Source organism: Phalangium opilio, unplaced genomic scaffold (assembly GCF_054372755.1).
Source record: "Phalangium opilio isolate 3A_F unplaced genomic scaffold, DU_Popi_V2 ptg000537l_1, whole genome shotgun sequence".
Classification (NCBI taxonomy): Eukaryota; Metazoa; Arthropoda; class Arachnida; order Opiliones; family Phalangiidae; genus Phalangium; species Phalangium opilio.
In genome coordinates this window covers 2,179,343-2,197,402 of record NW_028324243.1, presented here as the reverse complement: position 1 = coordinate 2,197,402, position 18,060 = coordinate 2,179,343, and positions in this window count along the sequence as shown.

Here is an 18,060-nt window from a genome sequence, read left to right as displayed (position 1 = left end):
TAAATGTTCGAAGTCTGCAAAACAATTAATGATATTATTTACATTTGTAGGTGCGAGAAACGAGGGAATTTTACTAGTAATTCCCTTTTTTTTGGAGAAAATTATCAAAAAATGTTTTGTTGGGAAAAGGTAAAATTATTTACTACGAATTATCATGAATTAGCGTCACTATCGTGCTAGTTAAGGCAGCGGGGCTTATTCTAAACGACATTTATGAAGTCCTTTTTGACACCCAATCAGCATCAGCATAAAGTCGCGCCGCTGTTTCGTACTCTATAGTTTCTCTCTAGGACACGCCACCTTCTACCTAGCAAGCACACAAACCCATAGTAGCAGAAGTAAATAGGGGGAAGTACTTTTCTCCAGCTGAGGCTAGTGTAAGGTGCCCTTTTCCCATAAAAAACACGGTTTGTGGAGCAAAATTTGAATTCTTCTGTACAAAAAGAGGCAAGTTGGAGGAACACGTAAGAAAATTTCTCTCCATAACTTGCCTCTCTTTGATCAGATGAATTCAAATTTTGCGCCACAAACCGTGTTTTTATGTGAAAGGGCGCCTTAGCTTAAGCTGGAGACGTACTTCCTCCTATTTACTTCTAATAGTATAATTATATGCTCATATGAGTGTATACATTAGTTCTCGGAATTATCAAAGTGTCTAAGAATTTGTTTTTTTATTCTTAAAGAACATCAAGCTAATCCCCGTTGAGCCAGTCATTGTTTATGACGAGCAAAGTATTATTGGTTCAAAAACGTTTAAAATTCACGTCGATGGTGTAATTGTGATTGAATGCACCGATTTAATTACAGCTATAATCAGCTATGTTTGCAGCTATTGGATTTTTCACTGTACATACAATCCATGTTTGAAAAAAACGTTAACTTTTTTTGGACTAAAGTAATACAAAGCCATGTAAAATTGTAAAATCTACTATTGACAAGCTGTTAAAATGTGGAAAAGTCAAATAAATTTTTTTAATTTTCTTGCATTTAAATTTAAACGCATGAAAGAATACAAACTAAAGCGTTAGGCCCTGTGGATAGGGGGAGATCTGCTAAATTTACACAGTAAAAAGTAAATTAAAATTTAAAATTGTGTTTCTATTAAAGTGTTAGTGACATAATTTTCGTCATCCTCAAACTTAAAATGCTAAAAAAATCCTTGAAAAATCTAGTTTATTATGATATGTTTACTTTTGTATTTGGTTTCGTAGAAATTTGTAAAATTGCAATCAAAGTTACGTGTTTGGAAAAGGCCTAGTTAAAATTTTGTTTCGCTTGATGACGTAGTAAGGAGAAATTTTCTCTCTAGATGTCGCTCACGTGACGCGCCTGTTAGTGTCGCCGCGCCGCGTTAAGCCTATTTTATTCGCGCGGCATTTGTAGGCTCGGGAGTAACGGGCGCTCGCGCTTGGCTTTTCCGCGAGATGTCGTGAGTGACGTAGCAAGGAGAAAAACCCGCCAAAAATCTTCTCCGCAAATTTGCTTTTGCCCCCCAAATTTCAAGTTTTCAAAGTGTTTTTTCCGTGTTTTCCTTCATATTTAAATATTAATCAAGCATATTTTTGGAATCAGAAGAGTTTAAACTCTCAAAAAAGTAAGGTTTTCTTTAGATTTGAGCTAATTTTTAAATCACGTCGCTATTCCTTTAACTTTTTTTTCGTCAATACGCTTAAATGTAAGTTGTTTGAATGCGTCAATTTACCTTGAAGGGTGTAAAATTTCGCTAAAAAAGAATTTAATACAGTGTTTACAGGGTGTACTTTATCGATTAAGGGGTGTTTATAACGTCTTTTTGGAGTGTATAGTGACACTTTTAAGAGCGTATAGTGACTCTTTTAAGAGCGTATAGTGACTCTTTTAAGAGCGTATAGTGACTCTTTTAAGAGCGTATAGTGACTCTTTCAAGAGCGTATAGTGACTCTTTCAAGAGCGTATAGTGACTCTTTCAAGGGCGTATATTAACTCTTTTCAGGGCGTATATTAACTCTTTTAAGGGCGTTTATTAACTCTTTTAAAGGCGTTTATTAACTCTTTTAAAGGCGTTTATTAACTCTTTTAAGGGCGTATATTAACTCTTTTAAAAGTGTGTAATAACTCTTTCAAAAGTGTATATTAACTCTTTTAAGGGCGTATATTAACTCTTTTAAGGGCGTATATTAAATCTTTTAAGGGCGTATATTAACTCTTTTAAAAGTGTATAATAACTCTTTCAAAAGTGTATTATAACTCTTTTAAGGGCGTATATTAACTCATTTAAGGGCGTTTATTAAATCTTTTAAGGGCGTATATTAACTCTTTTAAAAGTGTATATTAACTCTTTTAAGGGCGTATATTAACTCTTTTAAGGGCGTATATTAACTCTTTTAAGGGCGTATATTAACTCTTTTAAGGGCGTATATTAACTCTTTTAAAAGTGTATATTAACTCTTTTAAGGGCGTATATTAACTCTTTTAAGGGCGTATATTAACTCTTTTAAGGGCGTATATTAACTCTTTTAAAAGTGTATATTAACTCTTAAGGGCGTATATTAACTCTTTTAAGGGCGTATATTAACTCTTTTAAGGGCGTATATTAACTCTTTTAAGGGCGTATATTAACTCTTTTAAAAGTGTATATTAACTCTTAAGGGCGTATATTAACTCTTTTAAGGGCGTATATTAACTCTTTTAAGGGCGTATATTAACTCTTTTAAGGGCGTATATTAACTCTTTTAAAAGTGTATATTAACTCTTAAGGGCGTATATTAACTCTTTTAAGGGCGTACATTAACTCTTTTAAGGGCATACATTAACTCTTTTAAGGGCGTATATTAACTCTTTTAAGGGCGTATATTAAATCTTTTAAGGGCGTATATTAACTCTTTTAAAAGTGTATATTAACTCTTTTAAGGGCGTATATTAACTCTTTTAAGGGCGTATATTAACTCTTTTAAGGGCGTATATTAACTCTTTTAAGGGCGTATATTAACTCTTTTAAGGGCTATATTAACTCTTTTAAGGGCGTATATTAGATCTTTTAAGGGCGTATATTAACTCTTTTAATTGTGTATATTAATTCTTTTAATAGTGTATATTAACTCTTTTAAGAGTGTATATTAACTCTTTTAAGAGTGTATATTAACTCTTTTAAGAGTGTATATTAACTCTTTTAAGAGTGTATATTAACCCTATTAAGAGTGTATACTCTTTAAAGAGTGTACATAAGCACTTTTAAGAGTGTATATTAGCGCCTAAAACGGTGAATAATAACGCTTTAAAAGGAGTCTTATAACACTCATAATTTCAAAATCTCTTTTTTCAATTTTGGGCATAGGGGTGTGATTTAACACCCTTCAGGGTGTAAACCCACACTAGAAATGGTGTTGAATTTAGCACCATCAAAAAGAGTTAAAAAGGTGTTGAATCACACCACTGTTTCTTAGAGTGTAGTCGCTAATTTATTTCATTAATATACTTTAAAATTAGGTTATGAGCTGATTTTAAAAATGCAAAGCAATAAAAGAATATATTATTTTTAAAGGAAGAAGTTCCCTTTGTAATATAATTATGTTAATGTCAATTCTTTGAGAAGGTTTTTTTTTGTTAAAAATGTCAATACTCTTTTCTTAGGTGTGATAATTGTGAATTATTCTTGATATGGGCAGAAGTGAGATGAGACTAGAAGTACTGAGCTAACCAAATTCTTCACTCGGCGAAAGTGAATATTCTTGATAACACACCAACGGTTGGCCCTCTAGTGGCGGTTTCAGAATTTCCCCTCCAAAACGTGAGACGCTCGCGGTGGTAGACGGCCGAACTTGATTCAAGCACCCGCGTCCGTGTTTCGCCGCTTAAGGTTGAGGGGAAGGGGGTAAGAAATTGTTTTGGAACTCGACCAATTTTTTCTCTCTAGCGTAGGCGCGATTGAAGCGGCGTAAAATCCTCAAATTTGTTCACTAAAGCCAGGATCTATTACCAATGCTAGAGCCCTTCACTTCTAGTCTCATCTCACTTCTGATATGGGTGATATGTCGTGTGGTTTTTGCTGGAATAAACTTCTTTCTCTACTTATGTGGGTTAAGAAATTAAAGTATAGGCTAGATAACATTGAGCGGCATTTAAGTTTGTAACTTATTATCTTGTGTAATAAGATGATGTCTAATTTTATAAATGTTTCTGCGATTGAATCCATGTTAAGTTCCTTATGAAGTGGACACATTGAAAGTATGTATATTTATTTTAAATAAAATTTCCTTTCCTTGATGGTAGATTTTTCTTACCATTTAATAACTTTGAAATGATTTTTAAATACATGCTACGATATTGACCTCTAGGGACATCTGCACCGAGTCATCACTAACTTGGAATTAATCGGAGAGTCAAACAAAAACTTTCCTAACGAGACTGAATTTGAACATCACAATTATCTTGGAAGTTTTTATAACAAAAATGAAGTCACTCGCTTGTTAATTAGTATCAGCCGTTTCACGACTGGTTTGGAATCGGTTATTAGATTCGTTAAATCAAACAGTGAGAACTATCAACAATTTTAATTTGTATCTAAACATTTTGTGTAAATATTATCAGACTTTTGGATAAGCAAATCATCTGAAGCCAGTTGATATTAAATGTTGGTAATTTGAATTTTTATGAATACTCATTTTTTCTAAATCGAGATTGTTGTTTTAGATTTTTCAAGAGATAAAATATGATCTCTAACACCAGGGTAACAATGCATATTACGATGCCAATACCAAAGATGCGAAATGCGACCACTGTTTGAACTTGCGTTACTGGTGAGAGGGTCTTCTCGGGCACTTGCCATCTCACTTGTTCAGTGACGTACGTCGATTGAAGAAAAACATTATCGAAACATTTAGTTTCAAATAGTCTCTCGACTCTAAAATGAAAAAATAAATTATTATTTTCTACATTACAATAAAATTAGTACATGGTGACAATAACGGCTTATTGCTTCGAAATGTTTCGGCAAGCAATTAAAGAAGCTCTGAAAAAGAGCGTGAAGTGGTAAATCAAGTGATTTTTTATCGATTCATCCACTAATTATAAGACCCGTCTGCATAGTAAGAACCTCTGACCAATCTCGTAACGACCTGCCTTTCTGTTAACCAAATTCCAGTTGCACGCTCTAGATCTCGCGCCACGATAATCACATCGCAAGCAAGTTTTATCAAATCTCGCCAAAAATTTCATTTGGCATGGAGCGTGCCAAGATAAATTTTTTAACAAGAAGGCAGGGTGTTACGCGGTTGGTCGGGGGTCCTTATTTGAAATTATCCATAAAATCTCAACCTAATTTTAATTTTTTTTATCATTTGGAGATATTTCCTGGATGTTGCACTACGCAGACTGGCCTTAATTGATAAAACAATCACTTGATTTTCCACTTCACCCACCCTTTAAATGGAGGTTATTAAGGTTTTCGTCCAAAGTAGAGATTATAGTAATGCTTACATAATCATGGTAGCTTCCACAAGCCAAGGAGCATCGTTCTCACCATGGGTGACAGACCTCTCTGTAATAGGTATAGGCTTTTCGCCGCCAGTCATGCTGGTTCCTCCAAGTTTTAACGGCGCATGATCGGAGCGCAATACGTCTTTAACTTCATAATTACTGTCAGATCCCAGAGACAGGATTGTCGTCTGCCTCAGTACATTGGGTCAGAAGATTGCGCTCTAGAACATAGGCACCGATGACAGGACCTTAGTTATAACGTTGCACCAAACTTCACTTGCTTGATTATCCTTGCTTTCACAGCCTCCAGGTATTGCCGCTTAAATTTCCGAAGCGATATTTTTAAGGCTGGTTTTGTAATATAAAAGAGTGCGGAGACCAAAGCTTGCCCTTCTTGTTGAAAATGCACCAATATCAAACTATGGAATTTCTCTGGCTTTATTACTGCGTAATCATATAAATAATGATTAAAATAAACTTCTTCAACAAATTCCCTTATTATAGATTTTATAATTTTAACTCGAGAACCCAAGAAAAAATGGCGTTGAAAACACTTGTTGCTAGCTGCCCAAAAAATGCCTATGACGTCACGCATTTGTCGCTTTCTATAGGCCACCGCTCTCTTTTCCGTAAATATTTGCTGAAAATATAGAAAACCAATTCCGTGCTTGCCGCCTAGAAAACCCGGAAATTGGCCACAAGTTACCTCTGAAAAAAACGGCGCGACACGCCGATTTTCTCGCTTTTTGCGCCAGTCCCTTATAATTCCGGTTATTGGCGATAGGTGGGACTATCTGTGTCTCCAACTCGGTTCCGAACCTGTTTCTATGAACAAAATCCGTTTTTGACCTTATTTTTGCCCCATTGGCGTGCTTGACTCTTGATAGTGGTAAAAAAAGGCTCGAAAATCCGCATATTTATTTACTTAAGCAATCAATTGGTCTCGTATTGATTTCTTAGCAACTACTTTTAAGGTTTTACACATAATACGGTACGCATTTTTTGTAAGCTAATTAAAGAAATACGGCTGCTTACATTGTAAGATTTTCGTAAAATATAGTAAGCTTCTCTTTTTGCTTGAGCATTGAGTATAGTCATAACCGAAAAACTAATATCCTTTGACAGTGGCTTGTAGCGTCTTTTTCGTTAGTCTAATTAAAACTAAGTTTAATAGACTACTAGCTACAAGTTAAATGCCCGGAAACTCGCGTCAATTTCACTATTGGGTTGAGCGAGAAAAATATTATAAAATGTTGTCTAGGGGTTTTGTGTGTGTAGGCTTAAATTAGTAAAAGGGTCCGAATTGAGTTGCCAATGAACCATAATATTTAATAACATAAAACAAATAATCAAGCACACCAATAATATTAATCGCGTAAAACTTCCATGGAAGAAACCATTTAGAGAAATAATGTTATGCGCTTCAATCCAAATAAGGATTGTAAATATTACGTTAAAATAATAATTCCGATTAACCCCAATAAGGGTTTAAAAGATTTAATTTTAAATATACGTTAATTAGTTATTAATCCAAATAAGGATTTTAAATTACCTCCAAGTAAGGATGGTAAACAAGAGTGTTGAGTGCTATAGTAAGAACTCCTCAGAGTAGAAGTATTTAAATAATCCAAGTAAGGATTTATTACGGGGTCCAAGTAAGGACAGATAAATGAGTCCAAATAAGGACAAACGGGTTTGACTCTTTAGAGTATCATTACTATAGACTTAACCCAAGTAAGGATTAAGACATGCACTCAACAAATAATTATCCCAAAAGGGAATTACTTCATTAACTCATTTGAGTTAATGTTAATGTAAATAGTTTAAAATAATAAACATGAATATTTACAACGATACGTTTCCTTCGATAAGTCCATTCTATTGAATGGTTAGGGAGCGTTCGAGGTTGTAGTGGCATTAGAGTTCCACAGCGTCCATGAAGTCTTCTTGAAGAGTTTTTAAACGGCGCGTGGTCTAGTTATGGGCCTATAGCCTCTTTTATTAATTTGGGCCTTAGCCTCTTTTGTTGTATTGGGCCATAGCCTCTTTTCGCTTATTACGACCGACTAAGATAGTTATTTCTTTCTAAGTTCTCAAGCGTTTTTAAAAGAAACATCCGCGGTCTTGCATCTTAGGAGCCTCGTCGTATCGAGAATATATCAGAGTATTTTAAAAGTATCAAGTCTCTCTCTTTTTAACGCGTGCTGGGGTTTTTATCATACCCATGTTGTATGGGCCAAAGGTGGTACCAATAATATATTAGAGGTATACCCACCTCTAGGTACAAGTACCAATAGCATTCAAGGGGGACGTATTTTCTAGGGTAACGTGGTACCCAACGTAACTGGTCACGTGGTGATCGGTATCCATGATTGGATGGGTTGGTTACCTGACCTTACCACTGCTGACCCATTCACCCCTTTTAACTTAGTGACGCGCACTTCGGCACCGCACACAGAAACTGTCAAAAGTTATTAATGACATCCGCGACCCCGCAACCACAAAATACAGTAACACAAAATATATACAGTAACAACCTGGTTATTTGACAAATATAATAAATGACCATTCGTGGCCACTAAACACAGAAATACAAAATATATACAGTAAAAGCATAGTTAACAATCTTAAAGTTTGGTTCGACAATTGGCAACTCATTTCTCAAAAGGGATTAAATGCTAAAAATGGGGAAGGTTTGGTTTTGTAAAATTCTATTTGAAAGGGGTTCCCAAGATCGGAGACCCAGACAAGGTCCAGGCCCGCCGTCTCCATGTAGAAGAAAGCGGTGCTTCAAATAGAGATAAAGGTCGCTAAATGTGTATGGTGGCGACTACCTGTCCAATAGGTCGTCCCCTCTCAGTACACAAGTAAAAGCCTAGTTATCGAGCATGGATCCAAGTACCCGAAAACTTGGCGACCCATATATCATGTTTGACAGGTGAAGCCCGACTTTAAAAGAAACGTATGGGAACTAAGAATTTCTTATATTTTCTCAAAATAATTATATACTCGACTATTTTTATTCTATTTTTATATATTGTAACGAAGGAACGTTACAATTCGTTACAGGCTATAAAAATATTAAATATCATCGATTTAGAACAAGAAAATTCTTAGAAAAAAAAACAACCGAATTCGTTAATGACGTCATCAATAACAACTGCGTCTTCATAACCCTCGAATTTCTTAAAGATATATTGAAGAAACATTTTGTAATTACTGTGAAACGTATTAAGCTTTTTTTATATAAAGAGGTGACTTTTGATTGACACATTCTTCACACAACTGACAAATATAAGAAAACCTAATAAAACCCTGTGGGCTGGATTTTTTTAAATAAAAACCCGGGTTTTTTCGAACCATGTAGCTAAAACACTCCTTTATACGTAATAATCGTTAAATTGTATTGTTGTGCCATTTTCGAGATATTTTAGCTTGCAGTTTACGTTTTGTGACGGAGCGTTTCCTTCTATCTGACACGAGGGCGGTTTAGCTGTTTATTATTCAAGTTTGATAGAGGCTGTAACAACGTTTTCTGTGTGTTTGAACACGGTACCCTATATTAACGTCGACCTTATATGGAACGTGCCACGAGAATTTTGTTAACAAAAAAGCAGAGCGTTACGCGATTGGTCGGAAGTCCTTGTCTAAAATTATCCTTAAAATCTGAACCTAATTTGAATTTAAAATCATTCAGAAATATTTCCTAAATGTTTCACTATGCAGACTGGTCTTAAAATTGGTAGAAGAATCGATAAAAAAATCACTTGATTTTCTACTTCACCCTCCCTTTAAAACACCGCTATTTATCTACTGTATGAAACAAATCCCCATAGAATTGTGAATAACGGTGGTTTATTTAAATTTCTGAAAGGTTCATTATATTTTTAAGAACGTTTTTTGCGTTCTGGTAACGATTTGGTTCCGCCTCTTTGCTGTTCGTTTAAACTTCCTTTCCTAATTGTATTTAGAGACTGCTTTTCTCGTACATGGACAGACGTCGATAAAGGCACGACTGAACAGTAGAAACGAACGTGACTTTCTTAGCTTAGTTAAAGCATGATAGCAAAGCTATAGTTGTATAACCACACCTAGCAATAGCCGTGAGAAAATTGTATTCGGTTCTTGGTTGTTAATTAAATATTTGCGTCGTCACTGAAACAGTCTTGGGGTAATGCACGGCTAAAGGTTTGTAAAAGGTTAGTAAACTAAGTCTTTTTACTGCTTCTTCACTACATAAGTTTGCTTGCATTGCGTAAATGTATATTTTATTTATCGCATCTTTTTAATATTGATCAACCTTTTTGAACCACACATGATTTTTTTTTCGTATTCCGAACACTTGATAGGGAAATTTGAGCTATCATTACGACCGTAAGTCTACTTTTTACCTCTTCCAGTGAAGATAATGACACACGTGTCTGTGTGTGTGTCTGTTACCGCGTTCGCGGTAATTGGAAAATCGGAGCAAATGTATGTGCAATATCCGGACCGAGTTTGAAATTCACAGAAAATAATATTGGCATCTACTCCATTATCATTGTTAGGGTTAAGATGTGCGCGGCGATAGGTTAGGGTTACGAGAAACGTCTGGCGTCCCCCAAAGGTTCACACAATTTCAGTTTTTCTTATCATTTACTGTGAATGAATCACCTTATATACCCTAAATTTGCAAAAATTTGGAAAAACTTATTCGCTATAAGTCAAACGTTAACAATAGCTATGTTTAAAATTATTTTAGGGTTAATATTTCCTAATAAAAATTAATTAAGGTAAATTACTGTTTATTAAAATAGTTAATATCATTTATATTTATATAATTATTTAGGAAAAACATCTCGACTGGGTAGATAGCCCTTGTGTCGACTCGGAGAGGTTTATTTTGGTTTCCCAACTTGTTCTACATGCATGTGTCGAGACTGCATAATAACATGAGTTAATAATATGTTAGCTCCCTATAAGCTACTCAGACAATTCATTTATATACTCCAGCGTTTTCTCCCGCGCCGCCGGCTTCCCAATTATATGCGACGCTCTGCGGCCGCCACGTGAACGAAAATCTTATTTACTCTTCTTTCCGGTTTTTCCCCGGAAGCGCGTGTAGTGGAAGCTAGCCAATGTGAGGACGTTTGTTTCAATAGTCGCTATGAAGGTTTTATTTGTGTTAGAGTAACGAAAATTGAAGGTATAAGAGGTTATTTTTCTGACAAAGGGTTGAAAGAATAAATCAATTCCTTAAGCGTTTCACAACTTTTCTGCGTCATAAAGAAACGAAGTTTTTGCTGGCTCGTACTCAGCGTTTTGGAACCAAAACTGATAGTCGGATCTTAGTTTCGAAGATTTTAAAATCGACCAAATTTTAAAGCTCGATCATATGGCATTTTAAAAATGGATGTTTACCTTAATTGGTCTCTGGCAATTGCTGCCGTTAATGTGAGTAGCTATTGCAATCGTTAATAGTACCACTTTAAAAAATTTAAAACAGTCGTTTGGTAGCATTATGCATTTCGTATCATAAGCAACGGTAAAAATAAATTGCAATACCAAGGCAGAGACGTCCAAATATTGAAAGTTTTATCAACAAAGATGAAATTCGAGTAAAAATACCAATTTCTTTTCCGAATGAAATGGATTTATACATTCTTTTCTATTATAGCTACACCGTTGTACCATCTCTAGATGGAAAGTGGGGCGCTTGTGACTATAATGGGAAATGCGATGGACTTGTAGGAATGGTTGCCCGAAATGTAAGCATTGTTTATTAAAATTGTGGACAACGGTTTTTATTCCTTGATTACAAAGATGCAAGTACTGTACATTAGACGTTTTTTTCTTTACGGGCACTTAAATGTTAATCAACATTTGTTTTTGAGTTTCAATCGTTTCCCCTGACAAATCGGTTGAACACGCAGCACTAATAAATTATTTATATTTTAGTAAACTATATAGTTCTTCGTGAGCCGTAGGTGTTAATTTAGTAATTTTCGTTGTGTACCTGGCACTTTTCAGGAATGTGATCTTGGTATTTCAACAGTGCTTCTTTCGACACATCGTGCTCGATTTGTGGACTTTTCTAATCCTTATATTCAGGATGAAATGACTTTCATAACAAAAGCACCGGGATCTCATATCATGGCAAATGCATTTTTTATGATCGATCCTTTAAGCGTCCTTGTAAGTTGATAGACCATTGGTGACGGCAGCGATGCGATACGGTCCAAATATAGCATAGAATGGAAAGCTGACGCCATCTCACTTTAAATGTTTTCTCGACAGGTTTGGATAGCTTTCGTTGGATTTCTTGCATTTTATTACTTGCTTGGTAAACTATTGAGGAGATTCAAACTGCTGAACCCAAAGATTTCTCAGTTGAAGACGATTCTGGCAATAACACTACGGCAAGGTAACTTGAAAACAGATTTCGTATATTCTTTACGAGTGAACATTGAGGTTACCACGGATATAGCATAATAACTTATGAATCTAAGAGTAAAACCTCATTTTAGATATTCCTTTGAATACGTTTGACAAATCCAATGTGAACAAATTAATGTTAATTGTTATCATTATCGTCTGTGGTGTGATTTCCAAGCTCTACGAATGCATGATTACTTCGACGACCAGCAATGCTCCACTTTCAAAGCCAATAGACACCGTGGAAGATATGTTGAACGCAGTTTTATACGAAAATTATATAGTTACAACGGAGAAAGGGTCTTCAACTATTGATGTGTTAAAGGCAAGATTTTGACAGTCATGGAAGCTAAGAATTTGAAACTGTCTTATGCTTTTTATTCGAGTTGCTTTTACCGTTTCACACTAAACCTATACCTAGCTATATAGCTTGTATAATAATAATTATAATACCTTTATTTAGTTAATAGCTAAACTTCTAGATTTAACTACCCTATTTCACTCTAAGGAAGTCAAATGTAATAGGGCTACTTGCTCACACTTTTTCGAACTTGTGGTCTTGAAATGGTGTAGGCCATTGTTTATGAGTATATATTTATCAAATAAATGTCTGTTCTCACTAGTCACCAAAAACTGGCATTTTGAAACAAATTGGTGACTCAATGTATCCTGGTTTTAAACCTCCTGAGTCAGTTGATATGTTTGTTGAACGATGCGAAAAAGAGAAGTTAGCTTTCGTCTATCTCAGAAAAGGAATGCTTAAACATCTCTGTAACATGAACATATCTTTTGGAATCTTTCACTTTGCAAATGAAAATTTATTCCATACTCTGTCTTCGATTGTGGTTCGCAAAGGTTTCCATGGAAAATTAACTTTGAATAAATGGTATGATTCGAATACCTTAAGCTTACTATGCAAGTCACAAATCAGAGAGCCCGATGTAGTTCAACTTGAAAATATTTTTCTCTTTTGCTTAAGTTCTTAGATGTACGGCACACTTCACACAACAGACTTTTTGTTACTAACTTAAATTTATTTTGGAAATATTTAAATTTTATTTCACGCTATAGGTTGGGATTAATGATATCCTCTGGTCTCGTTGCTAAATGGGAACAAGACGATGTGAGCTTGCGTGATGAAACCATTAAAACTCGTTTAATGGTCGGTTACTTGGGATTCGACGATCTTACGTTTGTCTTCTGGAGTGTTTTAAGTGGATTTTTACTTGGTATCATTTCGATCTTGCTGGAAAACGTCTTTCATATACTTAAGGAACGTTACAAGAAATTTAGGCAACTTACACACAAATAGTTATCAACCAAATAATTCTAGGTGGAATTAAACTAAAACGAAATAGGCTAGCCCTAAACGTATCTAAAATTAATAATCTAAATTGTACCAAACTACCAGCCTATCTTGTTGTTGAAATAAGAGTTAAATTCTATTTTCATCAAAACTTGCTTTTAACGAGTCAAGTTCGATAAAATTGTACTTGAGTTGAGGGAACATTGTTCAGACGCACTAAAAAGCAAAAGTTGAAAAAATGTCACTTTTTACTAAATGTTGTTAATGGTCTTAGCTTTTTATTATAGGTGTTACTATATGTGTCTTCAATTCAATTCCGAAATGGGAATAACGCCACCTATCGCCAATAAGCGGAAACATGGCGCGTTCCTCATTTCTTTTCCCTAAAAAGTAGCACTTTTCAATACGACAACATTCTTTGTGTCTTTCCAAGGCTTAACATCCCACTTAACCGAGTAGCGCGCTTCAATAGGCCAAAAATGACGTCAAAGCAGAAGGGAATAAGAGAGAAGGGAGACATTAGAGCCTGCTTTGGTAACGAGAGTCCGACCAACCTCAAGAAAACCGCGAAAACTTTGCGTAAATTTACTGCAAAAATAGTTCTTTAAGTTCTCCGCGGTATCGGCCCATTTGTCTGCTAGATTTTCATTCTCCAAAGGCTAGGGCTGTCGATGTTTCGTTCTTGTGTAATTATAACCTCAAGTATGTATTTTATTGAAACTAATTTGTATTTTCTAACATTAATTCAGAATAATTAGTTTTCATCTATTTATTACCTTCAAATTATCTGATTTTGATATGTTCTCAATTCCCATGTATCTAAATTAATTGCACAGCTTGATATCGTTTATCAACATGAAATTCGGCCATTTTTATCTCCTTCAATGTAAAGTTGTAAACAAAACTACTTTTTATTCGTCAACCGAGACGTCACCTTTTTATGTGACGTCACAGCTAAGGCAGAAGTTAGATAGCCAATCAGTGAAGGGTAGTTGATTTGAGGTTAGTAAGACTGTTGTTACGAGTGTAAAGCATTATGGAGATATAAAGTGTGTCCCTTCTCACTTATTCCCTTCTGGTCAAAGTCATATGTCACTTTTTTTCTCGCCACTTGATTTGGAAGCCTTGAAAATCCGCGAATGTCCTCGTATTGATTTCATAGTAACTACTCTTGAGCTTTACGAATATGACTGCTTATATTTTAAGACCTTTGTAAAATATAGTCTCTCTGAAGCTTTTCGAGGTGCTTGAGCCTTGAATATAGTCAACTATAAAAGTCATTCACTTTTAAAGCGGCTATAAAAATGTAAAACATCTTCTCTTTAGCACTAGAAAATTCTGAAAAAAAAAATCACGAAAACAACAGAATTCATTAATGATGTCACCAATAATAACTGTGCCTTCATATCGCTTGAAGTCCTAAAAGATACATCGAAGAAACATTTTGTAAATTAGTGGTCGGCATTTGGATAGGATAATATCTGTTTGATTTATCTTTATTCATAACTTGAAATTATCCACGGGAAGTCTATGATTAATGCAATGCAATCACGAATAATTATCTGATTATTATTCATGAATAACTGATTAACCAAAATTCTGTGGATTATCTTGCCCAAACGCCGACCACTATTGTAAATACTGTAGCACCATAACATTGAAAGTATTATCTAAGACACTCTTTAATACACAAAAATCGTTAAATTACAACTACATCCCTCTTCGAGATATTTATGGATTGCACTTCATGTTGTGTGAGGGATCTTTTTCTTCTATCTGACACGAGAGAGGTTTGGAAATTTATTACTTTAAGCACGTTTTATAGAGGCAACAATCATTAGAGTTTGCTTTACCTTTGGGATAATACATTGAAGCAAAAGAATATCGTTGGAAACATTTCAAAAACTTAAAGGAAAATGTCAACGGAGAAAATTTTGGTTTCTAGTTAAAAAATAGTAAGAAGTAATGACTAATTCAGCTTGAAACCAATAATCCCTCTATAGTATTATAGAAAATTGAAGAAATGAAATTTTCTTGCGTAGAGGATAACAGAAAAAAGACGAAACAGTTAGATGGTGTAAGTCATATAATAAGGCCTGGTGTTCTTTTTGCAGCGTAGTGTTCTATAAGAAAACTTTATTGCTTGTATATCTAATTTAATATTATAAATGATATAATTTGAAAATATTCATCATTTTATATGTTCTTCCGAATAAAAAATAATACATTTTAGGAAAATGTTTTCCTTTAAGCGTGAGTTATACTTTTGTTCTGCTAACGACAGTTTGCTTTTTTTGAAACTTTCGTCGTTAAATGTAGTTAGATTTTGCTTTGGAAGTCGCGACCAGGATTTAGACCTAAACGTTGCTTTCTTAACGCAGCTAAAGCAAATTGTATTCGGTATTTGGTTATTAAGTGTTTCCGCTGACGCTGAAGGAATCTGAAAAATTATGTAAGGTTAGTGTTGTCAATGCTTAATACGGTTCATAAATTCGTCATAAGTATAAATGCGCTAACCTTGTGCAAAGGTTACTTGATGTAGTATTTTAAATTATCATCTATAACACAAACTCTCTTCTAAAACAATTTTCGAACAATTGACAAAGTTCAGCTAAACTACACTCGTAACTCTATTTTTATTTCAATAGTGCTTTGGGACGTTTGTTGATACTTAATTTTATTTTAAGTTGATCCAATTACTGATCCAACTAGCAATTCAATTGTATTTTCAAAAAAAAACTCTTTAGGTATACGAGAACTCTAGACCTTTAAATGGATCTGCAGCAAAATTGGTCCCTTACTATCGCAGCCGTGAATGTGAGTAGCTGTTTCCTCGTTATCAGTGCGGGATTAAATTTTTTCATTTTTTTCGCACGTGTTTCGTAGCATCCTTCGTTTATTTTCACAAACCAATACAGAGGCAGAGACGTTCAAATATTGAAAGCTTTAGCAACAAAGATGAAATTCGAGTACAGAACACTTTTTTTAACGAATGAAGGGGGTATTTTAATTATTCTTTCATTTTTGCTTGCAGTTACACTATAGTAACACCGACGGATGGAAAGTGGGGTAGTTGCGATGATCAAGGGAATTGCAATGGATTTATAGGAATGCTCGCCCGAAATGTACTCTAGAGACGAGTCGGGCCCCCGACTTAATCGGGCTTTTTCGACCCGACCCGACCCGAACCCGATTCGGGTCGGGTCGGGCAAAATTAATTTCAAAATTTTCCGGGTCGGGTCGGGTCGGGTTTTTATTTTAATTTTTTTTTCGGGTCGGGCTAAGTTTATAATTTTAAAGTTGGACTCGGGCCGGGTCGGGTTAAGTTTATAATTTTAAAGTTGGACTCGGGCCGGGTCGGGTTAAGTTTATAATTTTAAAGTTGGACTCGGGCCGGGTCGGGTCGAAAAGAAAGTCGACCCGACTCGTCGCTACACCTAACTAGAGACGAGTCGGGCCCCCAATTTAATCGGGCTTTTTCGACCCGACCCGACCCGACCCGAAACGGGTTCGGGTCGGGTCGGGCAAAATTAATTTCAAAATTTTCCGGGTCGGGTCGGGTCGGGTTTTTATTTTAATTTTCTTTTCGGGTCGGGTCGGGTCGGGCTAAGTTTATAATTTTAAAGTTGGACTCGGGCCGGGTCGGGTTAAGTTTATAATTTTAAAGTTGGACTCGGGCCGGGTCGGGTTGAGTTTATAATTTTAAAGTTGGACTCGGGCCGGGTCGGGTCGAAAAGAAAGTCGACCCGACTCGTCTCTAATGTACTCATTTTCTATCTAAACTACGGACAGCAACCATTTGTACATTCATGTGGAAAATGGCCGCAATCGCAGATTCAATAACCTGCGTTTGCAAATTGGTCATGAAGGCTTTTGGATTTTTCAGTAATGTGATCTTGGTATTTCATCCGTGGTTCCTACTCCATCTCGTGCTCGACACGTGGACTTTTCTAGCGTATACTCGCAGGACGTAGTGACTTTCATTACTAAAGCACCAGATTTCTACAAAATTGCCAATGCATTTTTTATTCTCGACCCTTTAACTGTCAATGTGAGTTTAATTAAACAACAGTCTCATTTCATACTTTGATTCATCATCGGTTAGTTTTGACCGAGCACTGGCGACGTCAAAGTTACGTACTAACAAGTACTCATTGTGAAATATAAGCTACTCTAAGAATATAACGGAAAAACTTTCTTTGCAGGTTTGGATAGCTTTTGTTGGATTTCTTGTACTTTCTTATTATGTTGGTAAATTATTGAGAAGATTCAAATTGTTAGACCCACAGATTCCTCAGTTAAAGACGATTCTGGCAATTACACTCCGCCAAGGTAAATCGAAACTGATTCCTTCGTATCTATAAGAGTGATGAAGAGAGATAATGTTATCATGATTGAATGAATACCAATAAATATAGAACCGCTATATGGTTAGTATCAGTGTAAATCCCATGTCCATACTCTACATACTTTTGCTATAATTGATAATATATCCCTAATGTCACTCGTTCATATCTTCTGATTGGCTTGAGTGAGTATGGTCAAACTCTTTTAGCCCTATGAATTTGATAGTTAAACTGTTCATAACGTGTCAATGTTTACAAAATTGTATCAAGTGTAATAACCAAAAACTTCTTTCAGATATTCCTTTGAATCTGATTGACAAGTCGAATCTGAACAAATTGACGCTATTGCTTAGCATTATGGTATGTGGCGTGATTGTCAAACTCTACGAATGCATGATTACTTCGACGACCAGCAACACTCCGATCTCAAAGCCAATAGACACCGTTCAAGATATGATAACAGCAGTTTTAAAGGAAAATTATGTTGTGACTTCACTGCGAGGGACTTCACTGCGAGGAACTTCTAATCAAAAGTTGTTG